The sequence below is a fragment of the Anomaloglossus baeobatrachus genome, chromosome 2, assembly GCF_048569485.1.
Source record: "Anomaloglossus baeobatrachus isolate aAnoBae1 chromosome 2, aAnoBae1.hap1, whole genome shotgun sequence".
NCBI classification, from domain to species: domain Eukaryota; kingdom Metazoa; phylum Chordata; class Amphibia; order Anura; family Aromobatidae; genus Anomaloglossus; species Anomaloglossus baeobatrachus.
The window spans coordinates 283006714-283031510 of record NC_134354.1 but is presented as its reverse complement, the minus strand read 5'-3'; positions in this window follow the sequence as shown (position 1 = coordinate 283031510).

Genomic DNA, 24797 nt, shown 5'->3' with positions numbered 1-24797 from the left:
CTGTCTCTTTCCCTCTCTTTCCCTGTCAGTCTGTTTCTTTGTGTCTGTCTCTTTGTGTCTGTCTCTTACCCTGTGTATGTCTGTTTCTTACCCTGTCTGTGTCTGTCTCTTTCCCTGGCTGCATTGTGACATGCCAACATTCCATATAAGGGCGTGGCTGCGCATTCTTCTGAAGTTCTGGCTGCACTGTGGCTCCCATCTCCATTCGCTTTAATGGAGGCAGGTTTTTTGGTGAATAACTGTAAAGCGCGGGGTTAAAATTTCCCCTTAAAACATAGCCTATGACGCTCTCGGGGTCCAGAAGTGTGAGTGTGCAAAATTTTGTGCCTGTAGCTGCGACGGTGCAGATGCCAATCCCGGACATACATACATACACACATTCAGCTTTATATATTAGATTATATACAGTTAGGTCCAGAAATATTTGGACAGTGACACAATTTTCGCGAGTTGGGCTCTGCATGCCACCACATTGGATTTGAAATGAAACCTCTACAACAGAATTCAAGTGCAGATTGTAACGTTTAATTTGAAGGTTTGAACAAAAATATCTGATAGAAATTGTAGGAATTGTACACATTTCTTTACAAACACTCCACATTTTAGGAGGTCAAAAGTAATTGGACAAACCAAACACAAACAAAATATTTTTATTTTCAATATTTTGTTGCGAATCCTTTGGAGGCAATCACTACCTTAAGTCTGGAACCCATGGACATCACCAAACGCTGGGTTTCCTCCTTCTTAATGCTTTGCCAGGCCTTTACAGCCGCAGCCTTCAGGTCTTGCTTGTTTGTGGGTCTTTCCGTCTTAAGTCTGGATTTGAGCAAGTGAAATGCATGCTCAATTGGGTTAAGATCTGGTGATTGACTTGGCCATTGCAGAATGTTCCACTTTTTTGCACTCATGAACTCCTGGGTAGCTTTGGCTGTATGCTTGGGGTCATTGTCCATCTGAACTATGAAGCGCCGTCCGATCAACTTTGCGGCATTTGGCTGAATCTGGGCTGAAAGTATATCCCGGTACACTTCAGAATTCATCCGGCTACTTTTGTCTGCTGTTATGTCATCAATAAACACAAGTGACCCAGTGCCATTGAAAGCCATGCATGCCCATGCCATCATGTTGCCTCCACCATGTTTTACAGAGGATGTGGTGTGCCTTTGATCATGTGCCGTTCCCTTTCTTCTCCAAACTTTTTTCTTCCCATCATTCTGGTACAGGTTGATCTTTGTCTCATCTGTCCATAGAATACTTTTCCAGAACTGAGCTGGCTTCATGAGGTGTTTTTCAGCAAATTTAACTCTGGCCTGTCTATTTTTGGAATTGATGAATGGTTTGCATCTAGATGTGAACCCTTTGTATTTACTTTCATGGAGTCTTCTCTTTACTGTTGACTTAGAGACAGATACACCTACTTCACCGAGAGTGTTCTGGACTTCAGTTGATGTTGTGAACGGGTTCTTCTTCACCAAAGAAAGTATGCGGCGATCATCCACCACTGTTGTCATCCGTGGACGCCCAGGCCTTTTTTAGTTCCCAAGCTCACCAGTCAATTCCTTTTTTCTCAGAATGTACCCGACTGTTGATTTTGCTACTCCAAGCATGTCTGCTATCTCTCTGATGGATTTTTTCTTTTTTTTTCAGCCTCAGGATGTTCTGCTTCACCTCAATTGAGAGTTCCTTAGACCGTATGTTGTCTGGTCACAGCAACAGCTTCCAAATGCAAAACCACACACCTGTAATCAACCCCAGACCTTTTAACTACTTCATTGATTACAGGTTAACGAGGGAGACGCCTTCAGAGTTAATTGCAGCCCTTAGAGTCCCTTGTCCAATTACTTTTGGTCCCTTTAAAAAGAGGAGGCTATGCATTACAGAGCTATGATTCCTAAACCCTTTCTCCGATTTGGATGTGAAAACTCTCATATTGCAGCTGGGAGTGTGCACTTTCAGCCCATTCTGGACCTAACTGTATATATATATATATATATATATATATATATATATATATATATATATATATATATATATATGCTACTGACATGAATTTTTCATCAGATGTTTGTAACAACCCATCCAACCCACACAGCTAAAGAAATCAGACATAGATGTCCATAAATTATATTATGTGTAATAATGAGAAATTACACAGGAAAATGTACAGTATTTAACACATTAAGAAAGATAAATGCAAAAAGCCATGAAAAGACATCACACCAGCTATAATCTATCAGTAATTAGAGAGCAATCCTGTCAGTTAGTGAGAAGCAATATCAACTGGTTCAACTGATGGCCTATAAAAAGGAGTCTCATTGGCAAACATGCCAAACAAGAAACATCTCACGATGAGTAAAATCAGTTAGCTGTCTCAAGACCTTCACAACCTAACTGTTGCAAAACAAACTGATGGCATTGGTTCCAGAAGAATTTCTAAACTACTGAAGGTTCCACTGAGGACTGTTGGGGCCATAATGAAAAGAACTTCAACCTCCTTAAGGTGGTGTCACAGACAGCGACGGCGACAACGACGTCACTGCTACGTCACAATTTTCTGTGAAGTAGCAGCGACGTCCCGTCGCTGTCGCTGTGTGTGACATCCAGCAACGAGCTGGCCCCTGCTGTGAGGTCGCTGCTCGTTGCTGAATGTCCTGAAGGATGACAAAATTAAATTTTTTTCGTTTCTGCAATAACACAAAAAATGCTGTAACAAGTGACCAAAATGTTATCTCTATCTCAAAATGGCATCAATAATAACATTGTCCTGCCACTCAAAAAATAATCCATCATGAAGCTCCATTGATCAAAAAATGAAACTGTTGTGTCCCGTAAAATAGAGACACAATTCAGAAGTTTGTAAACAAAAAAAAAGAAAAGAAAGATTTTTTTTCACAACTAAAGTAATAAAAGAAAACAGGATATGTTTGGTATCGCTATAATGGTACTGATGAGAAGAATCATACTGCCAGGTCATTTTCACCAATGACTGTTTTTTAATCTATCTGCAATGTCTCCGTTAATGGTAGAACTATTCTAAAGCACCTCTATGTTGTCCAGTGCTGTTAACCTCTTAATGACCAACTGCTTAATTTTAGACTTTAGGGCCACATTGTAGTTATCTGACGTCTTTCTGGTGCTCATAACCTTTGATCATGCAGTTGTACAATTTCTTATTCTTTCATGGTAATAAGGGCACAGTTAACTATGCACCGAAAACCTAGAGTAAGCTACAGGACCGTAGATTTACAACCCAGAGCCTTTTGTGTTGTAGATTTAAACATTGCATTACAAGATTTTTACTATAAAAATTATTTAAAAGAACTGAAGTCCTCAGAGGTTGATACCTTTTAATGGCTAACTGAAAAGATGGTAATAATAGCAAGCTTTCGAGACTACACAGGGCTCTTCATCAGGCTCAGACTACCTGCGTAATCTCGAAAGCTTGCTATTATTACCATCTTTTCAGGGTTTTTTTTTATTTCTACTGGCTAACACGGTACAAAGATATATTTTACCTGCATCCAGATTGTTATTAGATTATAGTATTTTCCGACTGGATAACCTATATAAGACATGATGGCATATCACTAACATACATGGCAGCAATCATCTTTAAAAAGGAAAGCAGCAGCATGGGCAGGTAGTGACATGGCACTGTAGATAGCGGGTACGGTGGACCTTGTGCTGTTATAACTGCAGCAAATGATGTTCTGTATTAAAGAACTCCCATGACTTCTCTCCACCTAAATCAGTGTAAATGGTAGTTTAATATAGCGTAGTGTGTGTTAATATAGTCATATAGTATATTCCCACACTCCATAAGCCTATATTGAACAACCCACTTCCAATTCACACAGAGTGCAATGTGACCTGAAGAGTCTAAAGAACGGTGACATCACTGAGAAGAGAAACACAATGGCACTGGATTCCGGGGGAGAGTATATTAACACCCACAAACACTACATGACAACTTTTTTTTCCCTTAAACAAGTGTAAATAGTAATGGGAGTGCTTATTTAAGTAACTGTAGGTGTTCAGCCGGTATATATATATATATATATATATATATATGAGTTCCACTAGATGTCACTATATCTCATTCTATATTAGCCTTTAAGTGTGCAGCTATAGACTTTTTTCAATCTTAATACAAGTTATTCATTAATTAAATCCAATTGCGCTACTTACATGGGCACAGATAGGATAAGCAAGTGGATGTCAGCAAAGAGAAGGGATTCCGTGGACCGCCCGACGGCGGTTTCGGTAATGCTGGGTTACCTTCGTCAGGGGGCATGGTTTGCGAGGACCAGGATGGGGGGTTTATATTTAACAATTTATCCAATCACGAGGGGTTACCTCTCTGATGCATGTAGCTACGAGGCAGATTCTTCGCCCCCAGGCCGGCAGCCATGTCACCAGCCACGTGACCACAGGTATCAAGGCCCGTGATCACCTGGTCGGATAAGACACAGCATGACGGCCAGGCAGCGGACCGCCACATAGCACATGCGTACCGGTATAGCCAGCGATTTGGAAAGATAGATGAGCTGATCACTCAGTGCGTCATGTACAGGCAATTAGCCTAGTGGTTAAATTACAAGCCAACGCACTGCTATAGAACATCACTTCGCAGGATCTTGTCATATATATATATATATATATATATATATATATAGATAGTAATTTATGTGGACTGGTTTTTATATATATATATATATATATATATATATATATATATATATATATATATATATATATAAGGACATTAATTTATATATAATATATAATATAAACAATGATCATAACTATATATAAAATATATGTATAGATATATAACATGTTCATAAATGCAACATAGAACGCCTCCAATATATAGAAAAAATACATTTCCAAAGTAAACGATATGATCATATATAAGTCCCTCATAAATATATCCACGTATTAAAAACATAGTGTAAATAGTTATCTTGGTAGCCATATATGCTCCAATCCTGGGATATAAAAGCATCGCCCATCTATGTGTATATGTATGTGGAATTGTATAAATGCATGCATATCCATAATATGTACAGTACAGAGCAAAACTTTGGACACACCTTCTCATTCAAAGAGTTTTCTTTATTTTCACGACCCTGAAAATTCTAGATTCACATTGAAGGCATCAAAACTATGAATTAACACATGTGAAATTAAATACTTAACAAAAAGTGTGAAACAACTGAAAATATGTCTTATATTCTAGGTTCTTCAAAGTAGCCACCATTTGCTTTGATTACTGCTTTGCACACTCTTGGCATTCCCTTGATGAGCTTCAAAAGGTAGTCACCGGAAATGGTTTTCATTTCACAGGTGTGCCTTGTCAGGTTTAATAAGTGGGATTTCTTGCCTTATAAATGGGGTTGGGACCATCAGTTGTGTTGTGCAGAAGTCTGGTGGATACACAGCTGATAGTCCTACTGAATAGACTGTTAGAGTATGTATTATGGCAAGAAATAAACAGCTAAGTAAAAAAAACGAGTGGCCATCATTACTTTAAGAAATAAAGGTCAGTAAGTCTGAAAAATTGGATAACTTTGAAAGTGTCCCCAAGTGCAGTGGCAAAAACCATCAAACGCTACAAAGAAACTGGCTCACATGAGGACCGCCCCAGGAAAGGAAGACCAAGAGTCACCTCTGCTGCGGAGGATAAGTTTATCCGAGTCCCCAGCCTCAGAAATCATGGGTTAACAGCAGCTCAGATTAGAGACCAGGTCAATGCCACACAGAGTTCTAGCAGAAGACACATCTCTAGAACAACTCTTAAGAGGAGAATTTGTGCAGCAGGCCTTCGTGGTAAAATAGCTGCTACGAAACCACTGCTAAGGACAGGCAACATAAATAACACTGAACACTCCCTATTTAGCAAAAAGTTGCAAGAGACAGTATTTTTTTCATGCAAGATTAACAAATAGTTTATTTACAGCAGCGATAACTGAGATTATTTTTTGACGTTTCGGTCCTCCTCGACCTTGGTCACAATTAATCGCTAATTTGCATGTTATCATTCATAACAGGATCATGTGGAGATCTGTTAAGTCTCTTTAGTGTGGTCACTTGACTGTTTGAAAAATAGCCAGCTAAGATATGACTGCAGGAAAGCACTGGAAGTGCACACAGCCACAAATCTGGAGGACTGGCAGACATAACAAGCAGGACCGCAACCTGGCTTGCTACGGAGGAGGTGTGACTACAACCCACATATCTGATACCTTTGAATCACTTCCAGTGCTTTCCTATAGTCATATCTTAGCTGGCTATTTTTCAAACAGTCAAGTGACCACACTAAAGAGACTTAACAGATCTCCACATGATCCTCCACATGCACTAGCACCTCTAAAAAAATGTACAAAATTAGAGTGAGTGCACAACTATATGTATATAAGGACAGGCAACAAGCAGAAGAGTCTTGTTTGGGCTAAAGAACACAAGGAATGGACATTAGACCAGTGGAAATCTGTACTTTGGTCTGATGAGTCCAAAATTGAGATCTTTGGATCCAACCACCGTGTCTTTGTGCGACGCAGAAAAGGTGAATGGATGGACTCTACATGCCTGATTCCCACCGTGAAGCATGGAGGAGGAGGTGTGATGATGTGGGGGGTGCTTTGCTGGTGACACTGTTGAGGATTTATTCAAAATTGAAGGCATACTGAACCAGCATGGCTACCACAACAACTTGCAGTGGCATGCTATTCCATCCGGTTTGCGTTTAGTTGGACCATCATTTATTTTTCAACAAGACAATGACCCCAAACACACCTCCAGGCTGTGTAAGGGCTATTTGACTAGGAAGGAGAGTGATGGTGTGCTACGACAGATGACCTGGCCTTCGCAGTTACCAGACCTGAACCTAATCGAGATGGTATGGGGTGAGCTAGACCGCAGAGTGAAGGCAAAAGGGACAAGTGCTAAACATCTCTGGGAACTCCTTCAAGACTGTTGGAAGACCATTTCCAGTGACTACCTGTTGAAGCTCATCAAGAGAATGCCAAGAGTGTGCAAAGCAGTAAGCAAAGCAAAAGGTGGCTACTTTGAAGAACCTAGAATATAAGACATATTTTCAGTTGTTTCACACTTTTTTGTTAAGTATTTGATTCCACATGTGTTAATTCATAGTTTTGATGCCTTCAATGTGAATCTACAATTTTCAGAGTCATGAAAATAAAGAAAACTCTATGATTGAGAAGGTGAGTCCAAACTTTTGGTCTGTACTGTATATATTATATACTAGCTGTAGTATCCGGGCGTTGCCCGGGATAGTAACTGTCTCTCTATCTCTCTCCGAGCCTCTGTCTGTGTGTCACTGTCTGTCTGTTTCTATCAGTCTGTCTATCTCTTGTGCCGTCTGTCTCTTTCCAGGTCTGTCTTTGTCTCTCTGTCTGTCTCTTTCCCCATCTGTCTCTATCTGTCTCTTTCTTTGTCTCGCTTTGTTTCTTTCTCCATCTGTCTCTTTCCAGGTCTGTCTCTTTCCCAGGTCTGTCTCTTTCCCAGTCTGTCTCCCCGTCTCTTTCCCTGTCTGCCTGTCTCTGTCTCTTTCCCTGTCTGTCTCTATCAAGGTCTGTCTCTTTCCCCATCTATCTTTGTCTGTCTCTCTTGCTGTCTCCTCTTTCCCTGTCTGCCTGTCTCTGTACCTGTCTGTCTGTCTCTTTCCCCATCTGTCTCTTTCCAGGTCTGTCTCACCATTTGTCTCTGTCTGTCTCTTTCCCTGTCTGTCTCTATCTCTCTGTCTCTTTCTCGGTCTGTCTGTTTCTCTCTCTCTCTGTCTCTCTCTATCCGTCTCCCCACCGATATCATATTACTTCACACTTAAGCTTCTTATACTAACAATGTATTTTGTTCCTATAGCAACTAATCACAGCTACTACTAATAATCTGTAGTTCCAGGCTCCATTTACTTTAATGGAGGCATGGTTTTTGGAGAGTAACTGTAAAGCGCGAGGTTACATTTTCATGTCAAAAACATAGTCTACGACGTTCCTTGGGTCACATGAGGCGTCTGTGCAAAATTTCACGATTGTAAATACAACGGTGCAGATTCCGTTAGCGGACATACACACACAAACACACTGAGCTTTATATATTAGATAAATATATCTATTATATTCATAATGTACATTTTAAAATTAACAAGAAAGAAAAATGTGCAGATGCAAAAAGTTTGGGCACCCTGCATAGTTAGTACCTAGTAGCAATCCAAGTATCACAACTTAATGCTTTTTGTAGCCAGCCAAGAGTCTCTTTTGTTTGAGGGATTTTCATCCATTATTCCTTGGAAAAGTCTTCCGGTTCTGTGAGATTCCTGGGTCATCTTTCATGCACTGCTATTTTGAGGTCTAGCCACATATTTTCAATGATGTTCAGATCAGGGGATTGTCAGGGCTATTGTAAAACCTTCAGCTTGCACCTTTTGAGGTAGATCCACCCTCATGCTTAATGGTTGGCAAGATATTCTTTTCCTGAAATTCTGTGCCGTTTTATTCCTCCACACATACTTTGGATTAGTGGCCAAAGTTCTATTTTTTTTACCTCATCGGTCCACAGGACTTGTTTCCAAAATGCATCAGGCTTGTTTACATGTTGCATACATCTGATACTACATTTTATGGTGAGGACGCAGGAGAGGTTTTCTTCTGAAGACTCTTCCATGAAGGCTTTATTTGTTCTACTGTTCAGAGTCATCTGCACAATGTACCACACCTCCAGAGTCTGCTTAATGTTCCCGAAGGTTTTTTTGCAGTCAAGCAGGGGTTCCGATTTGCCTTTCTAGCAATCCTACGGGCAGCTTCCACAGAAATATTGCTTGGTCTTTCAGACCTTATCTTGACCTCCATTCCTTTGCTATCTTCTTATAGCCTCCTGCTTTTTGGGCCTCCACATGTTTCATTTTTAGAGTGCTAGTTTAGCACCCCTGGGTGTCGGGGGAAAATACTTGTCATAGGGCCAGTGAGGGTCAGGGGATGTAATCGGTGGCCCTGCCCGGTTTCGTGACCTCGAGGTGTACACTGAGGGAATAAGGATGATGGTGGAGGTTGATTTCAAGACGCCACCTGAGGTATGCGGCCAGGGAATTAGCTGCCGCTGCTGTCGCTGTCCTCCGGGGCGGATTGTAGTAGCAGCCAAGGTGTTTCTGCTCCCCACAGGTGGAGCGGGCTTCGGGGTGGATGATAAGGGGAGTAGTGATGGCGGGTACTGAGGCGCGAGACAGCGGTGCCAGGAAAGACAGGCGGACATAGTCTCTTCGGGTTCCAGGTGTTTTACTCACAGTTTATGCCACTCGCCCAGGAAGTACCAGTCACCCACTCTGATGGGCCCTGTCGAACCCGGATCCTTTAGAGGTCAATGGCAGTGCATTGGACAGTGGGACCTTCCTCCTGTGCTTGGTGTGGATCCCTGTGACTTGAAGCTCTTGGGAACACCTGGTTCTTGAAAAGTGCGTTTACTCCCTGCCCGTATGCTGGTGCTGCGAGTCCAATGTGGAAACTGCCTTGGAACATAACCCCAGATCCTATTTGGCACTGTGCGCCGGGAACTGTGGGGGCTGGAGGGAGATGCAATTCCTCAAGCCTGCAGATTTTGGTGAACAACCCAGAGAATTAGCCATCCTAGGATTCTGCACCCTGTCAGCGCCAGTCCTGAGGGAGCAATCAAGCTATCCCCCTCAATGACCGTATTAACTCCTGTGTCCCACCAGAGCCACTGGTGAAACCAGACTACTCTCTTCCTCTCCTGCTGGAGAACTCCCTAACTGTTGTGTTAACTCCTAACTTTCCCTAGTGGTTGCTCCTCCCATCCCAGGTTCCCGCCACTAGTGGATTGGGGATCCCAAGTGTGGTGGCGTCATAAAGACCCAACCACGCTGGCGACCCCTTTTGACCCAAACCTAGCCCGGTCTACGGTAAAGGAAGAGCAACCTGTTTGTGTATACGAGTTGTGTAAGTAAAACCTGCACTGCTCCTCTGGACCTGGGTTGAGCACTGCACCTTAAGTCAGGTGTAGTACCCTGTGGCGACTGAAGCCTTAGGGGCGACACATTAGGAGCTGCTTAGAAGAACCCACGGCTACTGGTTTTTGGCACAAGGTTAGAGGAGGCTGGATTTTTATAAAGATGTGAAATTTGCATCACCTGGCCTTTCGTAACAATGATCGTTAACAAGCCATAACGCTTAAAGACTAATTAAGGTCTGTAAACTTGGTCAAAGTTGGTTCTGAGCACACAAATCTCCAAAAAAAAGTGCCCAAAATTTTGAATCAGCCCATTTTCCTTTTTGTAATTTTTAAAATGTAAAAGATAAAAAAATATTTGTTTTGCTTACACTACAAAGTAAATATGTCAACTTTAACTTTATGCCTTTTAGAGATCATTTCATCTTCAACTTATCTGTTCACAACAACATTCATTTTGACCAGGGGTGCCCAAATTTTTACATGCTACTGTACACAAACCTGATGCATTTCGGAAACTAGTCCTATGGACCAATGAGGTTAAAAAGTAACTCTGGGCACAATGGTCAAATGGTTGTCTGTAGAAAAAAAGGGCACAAAATTTCAGGAGAACAATATATTGTTAACCAATAAGCGTGGGGGTGCATCAATTATGTTATGGGATTGTGTTGCAGCCAATGGTACTGGAACATATCACTGGTAAATGAATGGATTCAATGAAACTTCAACAAATTGTTGATGAAAACATAACACCATATGTTAGCTGAAGTTGAAAACAGGATGATCCTAAACACACATCAAAACCCACAAAAGACTACATCAAAATGTGCAATCTGTAGTTTTACAATGACCCTTACAGGCCCCTGATCTGAACATCATTGAAAATCTGTGACTAGACCTCAAAAGAGCAGTGCAAGCAAGATGAACCAGGAATCTCACAGAACTGGAAGACTTTTCCAAGGAAGAATGGATGAAAATCCCTCACACAAGATCAAAAAGACTCTTGGATGACTACAAAAAGCATTTAGAAGCTGTGATACTTGCCAAAGGGGTGCTAGTAAGTACTAGCCATGCAAGGTCAAACTTTTGCATCGGCTCATTTTCCTTTTTTGTTCATTTCGAAATGTAGAAGATAACATTTCTTTAGCATTTTGGGCAAAAACAACAAAAAAAAAAAAAAGTTCATATTTAACTATGCCTTTTATAGATTAGTTAAGCAAGTTGAAGATGGAATATTCACAATAACAGTAATTTTAACCAAGGGTACCCAAACTTTTACATGCCACTGAATGTTTGCACACATACAGTGCTCAGCATCAATGAACACACTCCCTCTCTCACGGAATACAAGAAAAAGTTCCAAAATTTCGATAAAGACATTTATCTTTTCTAACATGACATTTATCCAAAACAGGCCCTCTTGTTCGGCTATGCAAAACACAAGTGATTCAGTGGCCAAGTGTCTCCTAATCTGAACCCAGGGCCAATAATTTTTTTTTTTTTTTTTTTATCTCCTTGGACTCCCTCTAACTTTTTAGGTGCTTCATGGGAATTAATGCTAATTGGAAGAAATTAAAAATATAAAATTTTTTCAAAAATGTTGCTGTAGTCCCAAAGATTTATTTTTCCCCACTAGTAAAAAGGAGAAAATGGCGATCACAATTTGTTGCCCATTTTGCCCTGAGTACATTGGTAACTCATATATGGTCAGAAACTACTGATTTTTGCACACTGCAGGGCTCGGAAGGGAAGGAGCACTATTAGATTTTTTTTGGGAGTAAATTTGGCTGGAAGAGATTGCGGATGTCATTTTGCTGTTGCAGAGCTCCCGAGATGCCAAGCCAGCATAAACACCCTGACCAATTTCAGTAACTAGAACCCTGAAGGAATTCATAGATTATTATGATTACTATCTTGAACCTACAGATGCTTCACAGATTTTAATAATGGGTCACAGCCAGGGTCGGCTCCAGGTTTTTGTGGGCCCCGGGCGGAAGAGTCCTAGTGGGCCCCATAAACACGCAGACACACACACACACACACAGATACGTACATATACATATTTACAGACAAACTCACAAAAATACATATTAACAGACAAATCTATAGTCATATACACGAACATACATAGATACACATCATACATGCATACATACAGACACACACTGCTCTGCTGCATACATACATATAGACAGACACACACACTGCTCTGCTGCATACATAGACACACATACTGCTCTGCATGCATACATACAGACACGCATACTGCTCCGCTGCATACATACATGCATACATACAGACACGCATACTGCTCTGCATGCATACATACACACGCATACTGCTCTGCATACATACATAGACACGCATACTGCTCTACTGCATGCATACAGACACGCATACTGCTCTGCATGCATACATACATACAGACACGCATACTGCTCTGCTGCATACATACATACAAACATACATACATACAGACACGCATACTGCTCTGCTGCATATATACATACAGACACACATACTGCTCTGCTGTATACATACATGCATACATACAGACACACACCTTGCTCTGCGGGGCCCACACACGCACGGGTGGACAGGGGGGGAGCGGGGAGGGAGGGATGTCCCACATACCGCTCAGGTCACGGTGCAGATGGGGCCCACACAGCGCCGGAGGGAAGCGCTGGGCTGGGGGTCGCTGGCTGGCACTGTAACTCCATCTGTGGGACAGAGCAGGACTCCGGGCGGTAGCTCCACCCACAGATGAAGCTCAATGCAGGAGAACACAGTGAATGCTGTGGTCTGCGGGCCTTAAAGGGCCGGCAGCCACAGTTTCCAGTGCCAAGGACTGCGGTTCCCGGAACTCGGCCCGGGGGCAGCAGAACTGATGAGGACGAGTGGGCCCCCCCAGCTCTCCAGGGCCCCGGCATTTGCCCGGGTATGCCGCGTGCTGACGCCGGCCCTGGTCACAGCCCTAAATTTCACATTTTGATAAGGGTAGCAGGAGAAATTGTACAATAGATTGTGGGGTCCATTTTCTCCTATGTAGGCAGATACCCCACATAAAACAGAATACTATTGTTTGGGCTTCTGTAAGAACTAGGGAATGATGGAGCACAGTGACTTTTGAGCGCAATTTTTGCTGGAGCAGATTGCAGACACCATGACATTTTGAAAAACTCAGATACCGAAACAGCAGGAACCCGCCACAAGTCGGCCCATTTTGGAAAATGTAGCGCTTCAGGATTTTATTTGATGGTGTAGCGAGCAGTTTAAACCAATAGGTGATGTGCAGAATTTTATAACAATGGGCTGTGAAAATAAAAGATTACACTTTATTTTTTAAGAAAATCTTGATTTAACCTAAAACTTTTTTTTTTTCGTCAGGTTACATTGTACATCTCTGAAAAACGTGATTCAGACGAAATTCTCAATGGAAATGTTAATGATCCCTGACCCCCACTCTGCTGCGAGTGTCATTATACTGTACTGCGATCAGTGCACAGCTGCGGAGGAGAGGGAGGAACTAATTTTCCTATCTCCTCCATTATCACCAGATGTGTATATCATACTGCACGCCGGTGCAATGCGAGTGCAGTGTGATGTTTCTCTCGCACCCATAGACTTGTATGGGTGCAAGTGAAAACTAATTGGATTCCACCCGCATTGTTTTCTTGGTTCGATTAGGGCTGAGAAAAAAAAAAAATAAATCGCTCATGGGAGCAACCCCATAGAGTAACATGGCTCCGTGTGGAATGCGATTTTTTTTATCACATTCCACTCGCTCCGTTTTACTCGACGTGTGTCCTTAACCTAGTACCCAAATTGCCACCAAATATTATTCAAATCAATTGACAAAAACACAAGTCCACGCTCAGGTCCATCCCCTGTTAATGGTAACATAGGGGGCTTCCACATTACTGGTAGCACAAAGGCCCTGGAAAAGCAATATGGCTCCTGCTCCAAAAAGAAACCCAGCAAAATTTGCACTCCCAAATGCAAATTCCCCCCTCCTTTCGCAGTCCTACAATGTGCTTAATTCGCATCTAGTATCCAAACAATTGCCATTTCAGTGATGAGGAGAACCTGCTTAATTACGGTGTGTTATGATTCAGGGACCGAGGAGGATCAAAAAATGCAGAATCCCAAATAGTAACAGAGTGGCTGGAACCTTAACGGATTGCAGACCTAATCCTGACACACTACTAGAAGTAGCCGTGGGACGAGCCTACGATGACCTAGTCGTCTCGACACAGCCAGAGAACTAAATATTCTCACAGATCGAGATATAAGAAAGCTAATCTGCCTCGGAGCAGTCCCCAAAGATTGATAGCCCCCATATGTAAAGGCTACGGTGATATAGAAAAACACAATACAAAGCTAGAAAAGACAGATTCAGCAAAGGTGAGGCCCAAACTATCGTTATAGGAAAGGATAGGAAGGAGCACTGTCTGCAACCGTAAAAAAACCCTTATAAATACCAGCACTTCTGATATGGAAAAATCCTGAGGTCACACAACCTCTCCCCCACTGTATCAGAACTCAAATGTTACTGGGATCCAAAAACACTAATACAGATGAGGGATTGAATTAATACCAAGCATAACAAACAAAATACCTTGCAGAATCATGGAGCTAAGTATACAAACACTCCCAGCCAGGAATGATCCCATTCCACCAAGAACTCCACACAGACAAAATAGGAATCAAGCATTCGTATCAAAGCAGAAAAAAAACCCAACAAGAACGTGGAAAACAAACAGCAGAGGTGCAAAGACCAGTTATCTGAGAGGAGTTCTGGTAGTGAGCAGGGCTGGTTACAGAATGTCCTTAACACACAGGAGACCATTGAGCACCGGCAACTAACAAGAGGAAACTACTCAGTTATATAGTCCCAATCTGACCCTGATTTCCAGTCCTCTGCAGGTGTGCGACTTTCATTCCACAAATCAACTGACCCGCCAGCACTGACCACAAGAGGGAGCCCCAAACTGCAAAACATATTCACAACAGTTGTGCTCGTCTCCACAAGCACGAGCTGGACACAATCTATGGGCACTACACTGTACGGGCACTACAATGTCAGAAATGCAATTTTCACTCAGCAACATCCATTGCTGCTTGTTTCTGGAAAACACCCATGGAGTTAAAATCACCACTACACGGTAGAGGAATTCCTAGAGAAGTGAAATTTCTAAAATGGAATCACATAAGGGGGATTCTGATCTTATGTAACTGAGGGGCTCTGTAAATGGAGTCCACAAACTATTGAACGAAAATTTGTACTCCAAGAGTCAAATAGCGCTTTCACTCCTGAGTCACACTGTGTGGCTAAGCAGTACTATACAGCCACATATGGGGTATTAACCACATTCAGCAGAAATTGTGTGACAAATTTTGGTGCCATTTTTACCCATTTTCCTGTGTGAAAATGTAAAATCTGAGTCTTAAAACATTTTTTTTGTAAAAATGTAATTATTTTCTTCACCTTCCAATGGTATAAAACTGACACACCTGAGGTGTCAATATAATCACTGCACCCCTAGACGAATTAAGAGGTGGTTTTTCTGATGTTGTGGCACCTCATGGGCTCTGTCAATGTGATTTAGCACCCACAAACCATAACAGCAAAATCTGCACTATATAATGGCGTTACTCCCCTTCTGAGCTTGCACTGTCTCTCAAAAGTACCGTTTTATAAAGCGAAAAAAAGATGCAAATTTTTTTCCCCAAAATTGAGGCGGAAATAGGGGTGCGTCTTACAAACCGAATATAGCTTACCGGGAAGCGTTGCGGCGGTGGAGCGCAGACACAGGAGGCTGGTGCTGCCACTATCGCAAGGGGAGTGCTGCGGCAGTCAAACAGCATCACATGAGGTTGCTGTCGCCGACTTTCTGTTGCAGCGGCGGCATCGGTGAGGCTGTGGGCCCGTAGCTAGGATGTCATGTTGGCGCAAGGAGGGCGACTACGTTTCTGCCGACAAATGGCTGCGGAGGCGGGCGCCACCATCTGCGCCTGCGCTGCCTCCGACGCAATGGACTTCAGGAAAATGGCTGTGGAAGCAGCGCAGGCGCAGATTGAGATCTCAGAAAGTCGAGATCTCTATCCACGCATGCACTGCCTCCACAGCCATTTTCCTATAGTCCATCGCGTCGGATGCAACGCAGGTGCAGATAAAGATCGCGGCGGGCTCAGTTTTAGTTCTCATGATGGAGACTATGTTAAGTAGGAGGAGAGAGAGAAGAGCGATTCTCCTCCTCCTCTGCAGGGCTGGATACTAATTTGTGTAGGCAACTGCTGCAGAGCAGTGATCTGACCCTGATAGGTGAGAAAATACACTGAAGGGGAACACAACCCCCATCATCAGCCTTCAGAATGTACTGTATCAATGGGTGTATTCTGAAAGAAGGTGGGGGTTGTAGTCATTTTTAGTATAAAAACTCTGGGGAGGGACTGTAATGTACTGGCCAAAGTGTTGTAAATGTGACTACAACCCCCTTCATCTTTCTGAATACAGCCATGTATGATATACAGTACATGGTGTATTCCTAAGGATGAGGGGGCTGGTAGTCCCAGATTCTCATAACAGTGTGTCATCCACAGATCCCCCCACAACAGAGCGTCGTCCACAGATCCCCCATAACAGATCATCCACAGTTCCCCATCATCCCACAAGCTTCCCCTCATGTTATTCACAAACATGGTTCAAGCTACTTATAAAAACATTATTTTAACAATATTGACTCAACAGGAGCATTATAATTTAATTAATATGTTTTAGTGCACTATTATTTTTCCTCCTCTAAAACCTAGGTGCGTCTTATAAAGCAAAAAATTCGGTAGTTTTCAACCACATCTGGGGTTCTTACATACTTAGGAGAAATTGTGTAACAAATTACATCATTCATGTTCTCCCATTACCCCTTTGAAAATTAAAAACTTTGGCCAAAGGAACATTTTAGTGGAGAAAAAAAAAAAATGGTAATTTTCATTTACTCAGCCCAATGTTATACAATTCTGTGAATCGCCTGGTGGTTAAAAATGTTCACTATACACCTAGATGAATTGAGAGGAGTAGTTTCCAAAATGGGGTCACTTGTTGAGGGTTTATGCCATTTTGGTAAGTCAGCTGTAACAATCTTTCAGCCAAAATGGCATTCCTTCCCTTCTAAGCCATGTCATGCATCCAAACAGTAGTTTTGCACCACATATGGGGTATTGTAATATTCAGGAGAAAATGCGCCATACAATTTGTTCCAAAATTTCTCCTTTCACTCTTGTGAAAATAAAAAAAATGGGGCTAAAACAACATATTTCTGGTAAAAAATGATTTTTTTTAATTTTCACGACTCGATGTCAAAAAGTTCTGTGAAGCACCTGGGAGTTCAAGATGCTCTCCATACAGCTATATAAATTCCTTGAGGGGTCTAGGTTCCAAAATGGGGTCACTTGTGTGGGGTTTCCACTGTTTAGGCACATCACAAGCACTCCAAAGAAGGGAATTTTGTTTACTTACCTTAAATTCCTTTTCTTCTAGCTCCTATTGGGAGACCCAGACAATTGGGTGTATAGCTTCTGCCTCCGGAGGCCACACAAAGTATTACACTTTAAAAAGTGTAACCCCTCCCCTCTGCCTATACACCCTCCCGTGCATCACGGGCCCATCAGTTTTGGTGCAAAAGCAGGAAGGAGGAAACTTATAAATTGGTCTAAGGTAAATTCAATCCGAAGGATGTTCGGAGAACTGAACCATGAACCAAAAGAACAATTCAACATGAACAACATGTGTACACAAAAGAACAACAGCCCGAAGGGAACAGGGGCGGGTGCTGGGTCTCCCAATAGGAGCTAGAAGAAAAGGAATTTACGGTAAGTAAACAAAATTCCCTTCTTTGTCGCTCCATTGGGAGACCCAGACAATTGGGACGTCCAAAAGCAGTCCCTGGGTGGGTAAAAGAATACCTCGATAAAAAGAGCCGTAAGACGGCCCCTTCCTACAGGTGGGCAACCGCCGCCTGAAGGACTCGCCTACCTAGGCTGGCATCTGCCGAAGCATAGGCATGCACCTGATAGTGTTTCGTGAAAGTGTGCAGACTCGACCAGGTAGCCGCCTGACACACCTGCTGAGCCGTAGCCTAGTGCCGCAATGTCCAGGACGCACCCACGGCTCTGGTAGAATGGGCTTTCAGCCCTGAAGGGACCGGAAGCCCAGAAGAACGGTAGGCTTCAAGAATCGGTTCCTTGATCCACCGAGCCAAGGTTGACTTGGAAGCCTGCGACCCTTTACGCTGGCCAGCGACAAGGACAAAGAGCGCATCCGAACGGCGCAGGGGCGCCGTACGAGAAATGTAGAGTCTGAGTGCTCTCACAAGATCTAACAAGTGCAAATCCTTTTCACATTGGTGAACTGGATTAGGACAAAAAGAAGGTAAGGAGATATCCTGATTGAGATGAAAAGGGGATACCACCTTAGGGAGAAATTCCGGGACCGGACGCAGAACCACCTTAACCTGGTGAAACACCAGGAAGGGGGCTTTGCATGACAGCGCAGCTAGCTCACTCTCCGAAGTGATGTGACTGCCACTAGGAAGACCACCTTCTGCGAAAGGCGTGAAAGAGAAACATCCCTCATCGGCTCGAAAGGTGATTTCTGAAGAGCCGTTAGCACCCTGTTAAGATCCCAGGGTTCTAGCGGACGCTTGTAAGGAGGGACTATGTGGCAAACCCCCTGCAGGAACGTGCGTACCTGCGGAAGCCTGGCTAGACGCTTTTGAAAAAACACGGAAAGCGCCGAGACTTGTCCCTTGAGAGAGCCGAGAGACAAACCCTTTTCCATTCCGGATTGAAGGAAGGACAGAAAAGTGGCAAGGCAAACGGCCAGGGAGTAAAACCCTGATCAGAGCACCAGGATAAGAAGATCCTCCACGTCCTGTGGTAGATCTTGGCAGACGTTTGTTTCCTGGCCTGTCTCATAGTGGCAATGACCTCTTGAGATAACCCTGAAGACGCTAGGATCCAGGACTCAATGGCCACACAGTCAGGTTGAGGGCCGCAGAATTCAGATGGAAAAATGGCCCTTGAGACAGCAAGTCTGGTCGGTCTGGTAGTGCCCACGGTTGACCCACCGTGAGATGCCACAGATCCGGGTACCACGACCTCCTCGGCCAGTCTGGGGCGATGAGGATGGCGCGGCGGCAGTCGGACCTGATCTTGCGTAACACTCTGGGCAGCAGTGCCAGAGGAGGAAATACATAAGGCAGTCGAAACTGCGACCAATCCTGAACTAATGCGTCTGCTGCCAGAGCTCTGTGATCTTGAGACCGTGCCATGAATGCCGAGACCTTGTTGTTGTGCCGGGACGCCATTAGGTCGACGTCCGGCGTTCCCCAGCGGCAACAGATCTCTTGAAACATGTCCGGGTGAAGAGACCATTCCCCTGCGTCCATGCCCTGGCGACTGAGAAAGTCTGATTCCCAGTTTTCTACGCCCGGGATGTGAACTGCGGAGATGGTGGAGGCTGTGGCTTCCACCCACAGCAGAATCCGCCGAACTTCTTGGAAGGCTTGACGACTGCGTGTGCCGCCTTGGTGGTTGATGTACGCCACCGCCGTGGCGTTGTCCGACTGAATTCGGATCTGCCTGCCTTCCAGCCACGGCTGGAACGCCTTTAGGGCTAGATACACTGCCCTTATCTCCAGAACATTGATCTGAAGGGAGGACTCTGGCTGAGTCCAGGTACCCTGAGCCCTGTGGTGGAGGAAGACCGCTCCCCACCCTGACAGACTCGCGTCCGTCGTGACCACAGCCCAGGATGGGGGCAGGAAGGATTTTCCTTTCGACAGAGAAGTGGGAAGAAGCCACCACTGAAGAGAGGCCTTGGCTGCCCGAGAAAGGGAGACGTTCCTGTCGAGGGACGTCGACCTCCTGTCCCATTTGCGGAGAATGTCCCATTGGAGTGGACGCAGATGAAACTGCGCAAATGGAACTGCCTCCATTGCTGCCACCATCTTCCCTAGGAAGTGCATGAGGCGCCTCAAGGGGTGTGACTGGGCTCGAAGGAGAGATTGCACCCCTGTCTGTAGTGAACGCTGTTTGTCCAGCGGGAGCTTCACTATCGCTGAGAGAGTATGAAACTCCATCCCGAGATAAATTAGCGATTGGGTCGGTGTCAATTTTGACTTTGGGAAATTGATGATCCACCCGAACCCCTGGAGAGTCTCCAGAGCAGTGTTCAGGCTGTGTTGGCATGCCACCCGGGAGGGTGCCTTGACTAGAAGATCGTCTAAGTAAGGGATCACCGAGTGTCCCTGAGAGTGTAGGACTGCCACCACTGTTGCCATGACCTTGGTGAAGACCCGTGGGGCTGTCGCCAGGCCGAAAGGCAGTGCCACGAACTGAAGGTGTTCGTCTCCGATGGCGAAACGCAGGAAGCGCTGATGCTCTGGTGCAATCGGCACGTGGAGATAAGCATCCCTGATGTCGATTGATGCTAGGAAGTCTCCTTGGGACATCGAGGCGATGATGGAGCGGAGAGATTCCATCCGGAACCGTCTGGTTTTCACGTGTCTGTTGAGCAGTTTTAGGTCCAGAACGGGACGGAATGATCCGTCCTTTTTTGGCACCACAAACAAGTTGGAGTAAAAACCGCGACCCCATTCTTGAAGGGGAACAGGGATCACCACTCCTTCTGCCTTCAGAGTGCTCACCGCCTGAAAAAGAGCATCGGCTCGCTCGGGGGGGCGGAGATGTTCTGAAGAAACGAGTCGGAGGACGAGCTGAGCTCTATCCTGTAACCGTGAGACAGAATGTCTCTCACCCATCGGTCTTGGACATGTGGCAACCAGGCGTCGCAAAAGCGGGAGAGCCTGCCACCGACCGAGGATGCGGTTTGGGGAGGCCGAAAGTCATGAGGAGGCCGCTTTGGGGGCGGTTCCTCCGGCGGTCTTTTTAGGACGTGACTTAGACCGCCATGAATCAGAGTTCCTCTGGCCCTTCTGTGGCCTGTTGGACGTGGAGAATTGAGACCTGGCTGAGGGCCGAAAGGACCGAAACCTCGATTGTATCTTCCGTTGCTGAGGTCTGTTTGGTTTTGACTGGGGTAAGGACGAGTCCTTTCCCTTGGATTGTTTAATGATTTCATCCAATTGCTCGCCAAACAGACGGTCGCCAGAAAATGGCAAACCGGTCAAGAACTTCTTGGAAGCAGAGTCTGCCTTCCATTCGCGTAGCCACATGGCCCTGCGGACTGCCACTGAATTGGCGGATGCTACCGCTGTACGGCTCGCAGAGTCCAGGACGGCGTTCATGGCGTAGGACGAAAAAGCCGACGCCTGAGATGTCAAAGACACAACCTGCGGAGTAGAGGCACGTGTGACTGCATTAATCTCAGACAGACAAGCTGAGATAGCTTGGAGTGCCCATACGGCTGCGAATGCCGGAGCAAAAGACGCGCCTATAGCTTCATAGATGGATTTCATCAGGAGCTCTATTTGCCTGTCAGTGGCATCCTTGAGCGATGAACCATCTGCCACTGCTACTATGGATCTAGCCGCCAGTCTAGAGACTGGAGGATCCACCTTGGGACACTGAGCCCAACCCTTAACTACGTCAGTGGGGAAGGGGTAACGTGTGTCATTAAGGCGCTTAGTAAAGCGCTTGTCCGGAAAAGCTCGGTGTTTCTGGACTGTATCTCTGAAGTTGGAGTGATCAAGAAACGCACTCCGTGTACGTTTGGGAAACCTAAATTGGAATTTCTCCTGCTGAGAAGCTGACTCCTCAATCGGAGGAGTTGGAGGAGAAAGTTCTAACACCTGATTGATGGACGCTATAAGGTCATTTACTATGGCGTCCCCTTCAGGTGTATCAAGATTGAGAGCGGCGTCAGGATCAGAGCCCTGATCTGCCACATCCGCTTCATCCTCCAGAGAGTCCTCATGCTGAGACCCTGAGCAGTGTGATGAAGTCGAGGGAAGCTCCCAGCGAGCCGGTCTGGGACTGCGGTCCGTGTCGGAGTCCTCACCGTGGGACCTAGGAGTCACCCCAGGAGCACTTTGCTGCGCCGACCGAGGGGGGCCTGGGGGCAATGATTCAACAGTGCCCGGGGCCTGTGTTACCGGTCTGGACTGCAAAGCTTCAAGTATCTTAGCAGACCATCTATCCATAGACTGAGCCATGGATTGAGAAAGTGACTCAGAAAGTTTCTCAGCCAACACTGCAAACTCTGTCCCTGCCACCTGGACAGTGGTAGCCGGTGGTTCTACCTGGGCCGAGGGTCCCACCAGTGGCTGAGGCTCCGGCTGAGTGAGTGTCACAGGGGCCGAGCATTGCACACAATGAGGGTAGGTAGAACCTGCAGGTAACATAGCCGCACAAGAGGTACAGGTTGCAAAATAAGCCTGTGCCTTGGCACCCTTGCTTTTTGCGGACGACATGCTGTTGTCTCCTCTTAGAGCAATCAGTGAGGGTATATAGCCAAAAGCAAATAGTGCGGCCGAACAGAGTAAATGTATACGATATAAATATACACTTCGGCACCCAGGGGGGCCAGCACCTAGTAACAGGTGCGGCTTACCGACCGCCCAAAGCGGTTGTGTGTCCACCAGATTCCCTGCCTGGGCCTCCCAGAGCTGTTGGAGCTCGGTCTGAAGTTCTCCAGCGGCAGAAGTGCTGATAGCAATGGCTGCCAGCGTTCTGAGAGGAGGAGGGAGCCGTGGGCGTGCCTCAGAAAGTGCGGGAATCTGGTGCCCCGCAGTGCTCAGTGAGGGGGGAGGAGGATACCTCAGTATGCTCCAGCCCTCACCGCTGACGTCCAGTCTAGCGTCCCGCCCTTACCCCTGACTGGCAGGCCCGGGGGCGGGAGTATGCGGTACTAGGCCGCAAAAGCCGGGGACTAAATTTATTAACGCGGCCGGCAAACAAGCGCGGTCGGCGCGGTAGTCCCGGCGACACAAAACACCCAGCAGCTGCTGCAGCGTCCGTTACACAGGCGCTCTATGCGCCGTCCCCAAGGGGACACAGAGTACCTCAGAGGAGCAGGGCCTGTCCCTGATGATACCCGGTCTCCTGTCCGTCAGATTCCCCCAGGGGCTGCGGAGGGAGCCCGGTCCCAGTGCATGGTGACCGGTTAGGATCCCACTTCACCCAGAGCCCCTAAGGGATGGGGAAGGATAACAGCATGTGGCTCCAGCCTTTGTACCCGCAATGGGTACCTCAACCTTAACAGCACCGCCGACCAGAGTGGGGTGAGAAGGGAGCATGCTGGGGGCCCTGTTAGGGGCCCTCTTTTCTTCCATCCGATAAAGTCAGCAGCTGCTGCTGACTAAAATGTGGAGCTTGCGTGAATGTGTCTTGCCTCCTTCAACACAAAGCAAAAAACTGATGGGCCAAGGTGCTCCATGCACCGTCCCCAAGGGGACACAGAGTACCTGTAGATGCAGGGCCCTGTCCCTGATGATACTCAGTCTCCTGTCCGTCAGAATCCCACAGGGGCTGCGGAGGGAGCCCGGTCCCAGTGCCTGGATGACCGGATAGGATCCCACTTCTCCCAGAGCCCCTAAGGGATGGGGAAGGAAAAACGGCATGTGGCTCCAGCCTGTGTACCCGCAATGGGTACCTCAACCTTAACAACACCGCCGACTTAGTGGGGTGAGAAGGGAGCATGCCGGGGGCCCTGTTAGGGGCCCTCTTTTCTTCCATCCGATACAATCAGCAGCTGCTGCTGACTAAAATGGGAGCATGAGTGAATGTGTGCCTCCTTCAACACAAAGCATAAAAACTGAGGAGCCCGTGATGCACGGGAGGGTGTATAGGCAGAGGGGAGGGGTTACACTTTTTAAAGTGTAATACTTTGTGTGGCCTCCGGAGGCAGAAGCTATACACCCAATTGTCTGGGTCTCCCAATGGAGCGACAACGAAATAGACATGGTGTCCACTAGCGACTCTAGCTAATTTTAGATTGAGGGGTGCAGCTTTTAGAATGGTGTCACTATGGGGTATTTTCTATGATCTAGGTTTCTCAAAGTCCCTTCAAATGTGATGTGGTCCCTAAAAAAATAGTTTTGTTAATTTTGTTGAAAAAAAATCAGAAATTCCTGTTGAAATTTTAATTCTTCTAACTTCCTAGCAGAAAAAGAATTATGTTTTAAAATTGTGCTGATGTAAAGATAACATTTCCCACATGTCATTTATTAACTATTTTGTGTGACATAAGTCTCTGGTTTAAAAGCATGAAAATTCCAATTTTGAAAATTGTGGCCAAATTTCCGATATTTTCACAAAAGAAAAAAAATGTCATCCTTAAATTAGCACTAACATGAAGTACAATATGTCATGAAAACATTTGAGAATCACCGGGATCCGCTGAAGCATTCCAGAATTCTAACCTCATAAAGTGACACTGGTCAGATATAAAAACATTGGCTTGGCCTTGAAGGTGAAAACAGGCTCAGGTGTGAAAGGGGTAACACACACTGACTTGTGGAAATTATTATTCTAATATCTATTGATTGATTCTTGCCTAGCTGAACGTGAGGTCAGATGTCAGTGAAACATGGAAATGCTTTACTGGCCGTAGTGGCTCATTGCATTCACACAGTCTAAATGGTTTGCATAATAATATTGGCTAGTACTAAATTAGAATAAGCGATCTATGGCTATAGGGTACAAATGTGATTATTCTGTTACTGGATTATTACATTGGTAAATATAGGCCACAAAGTAAGAGCTAATAAAGCCGCTGGAAGAGATTGAGTAAATTATATGCTGTGCCATAAGGGCTAGTTGCTATATTTATTCCTTTGATATAGGCGTGCTTGGTA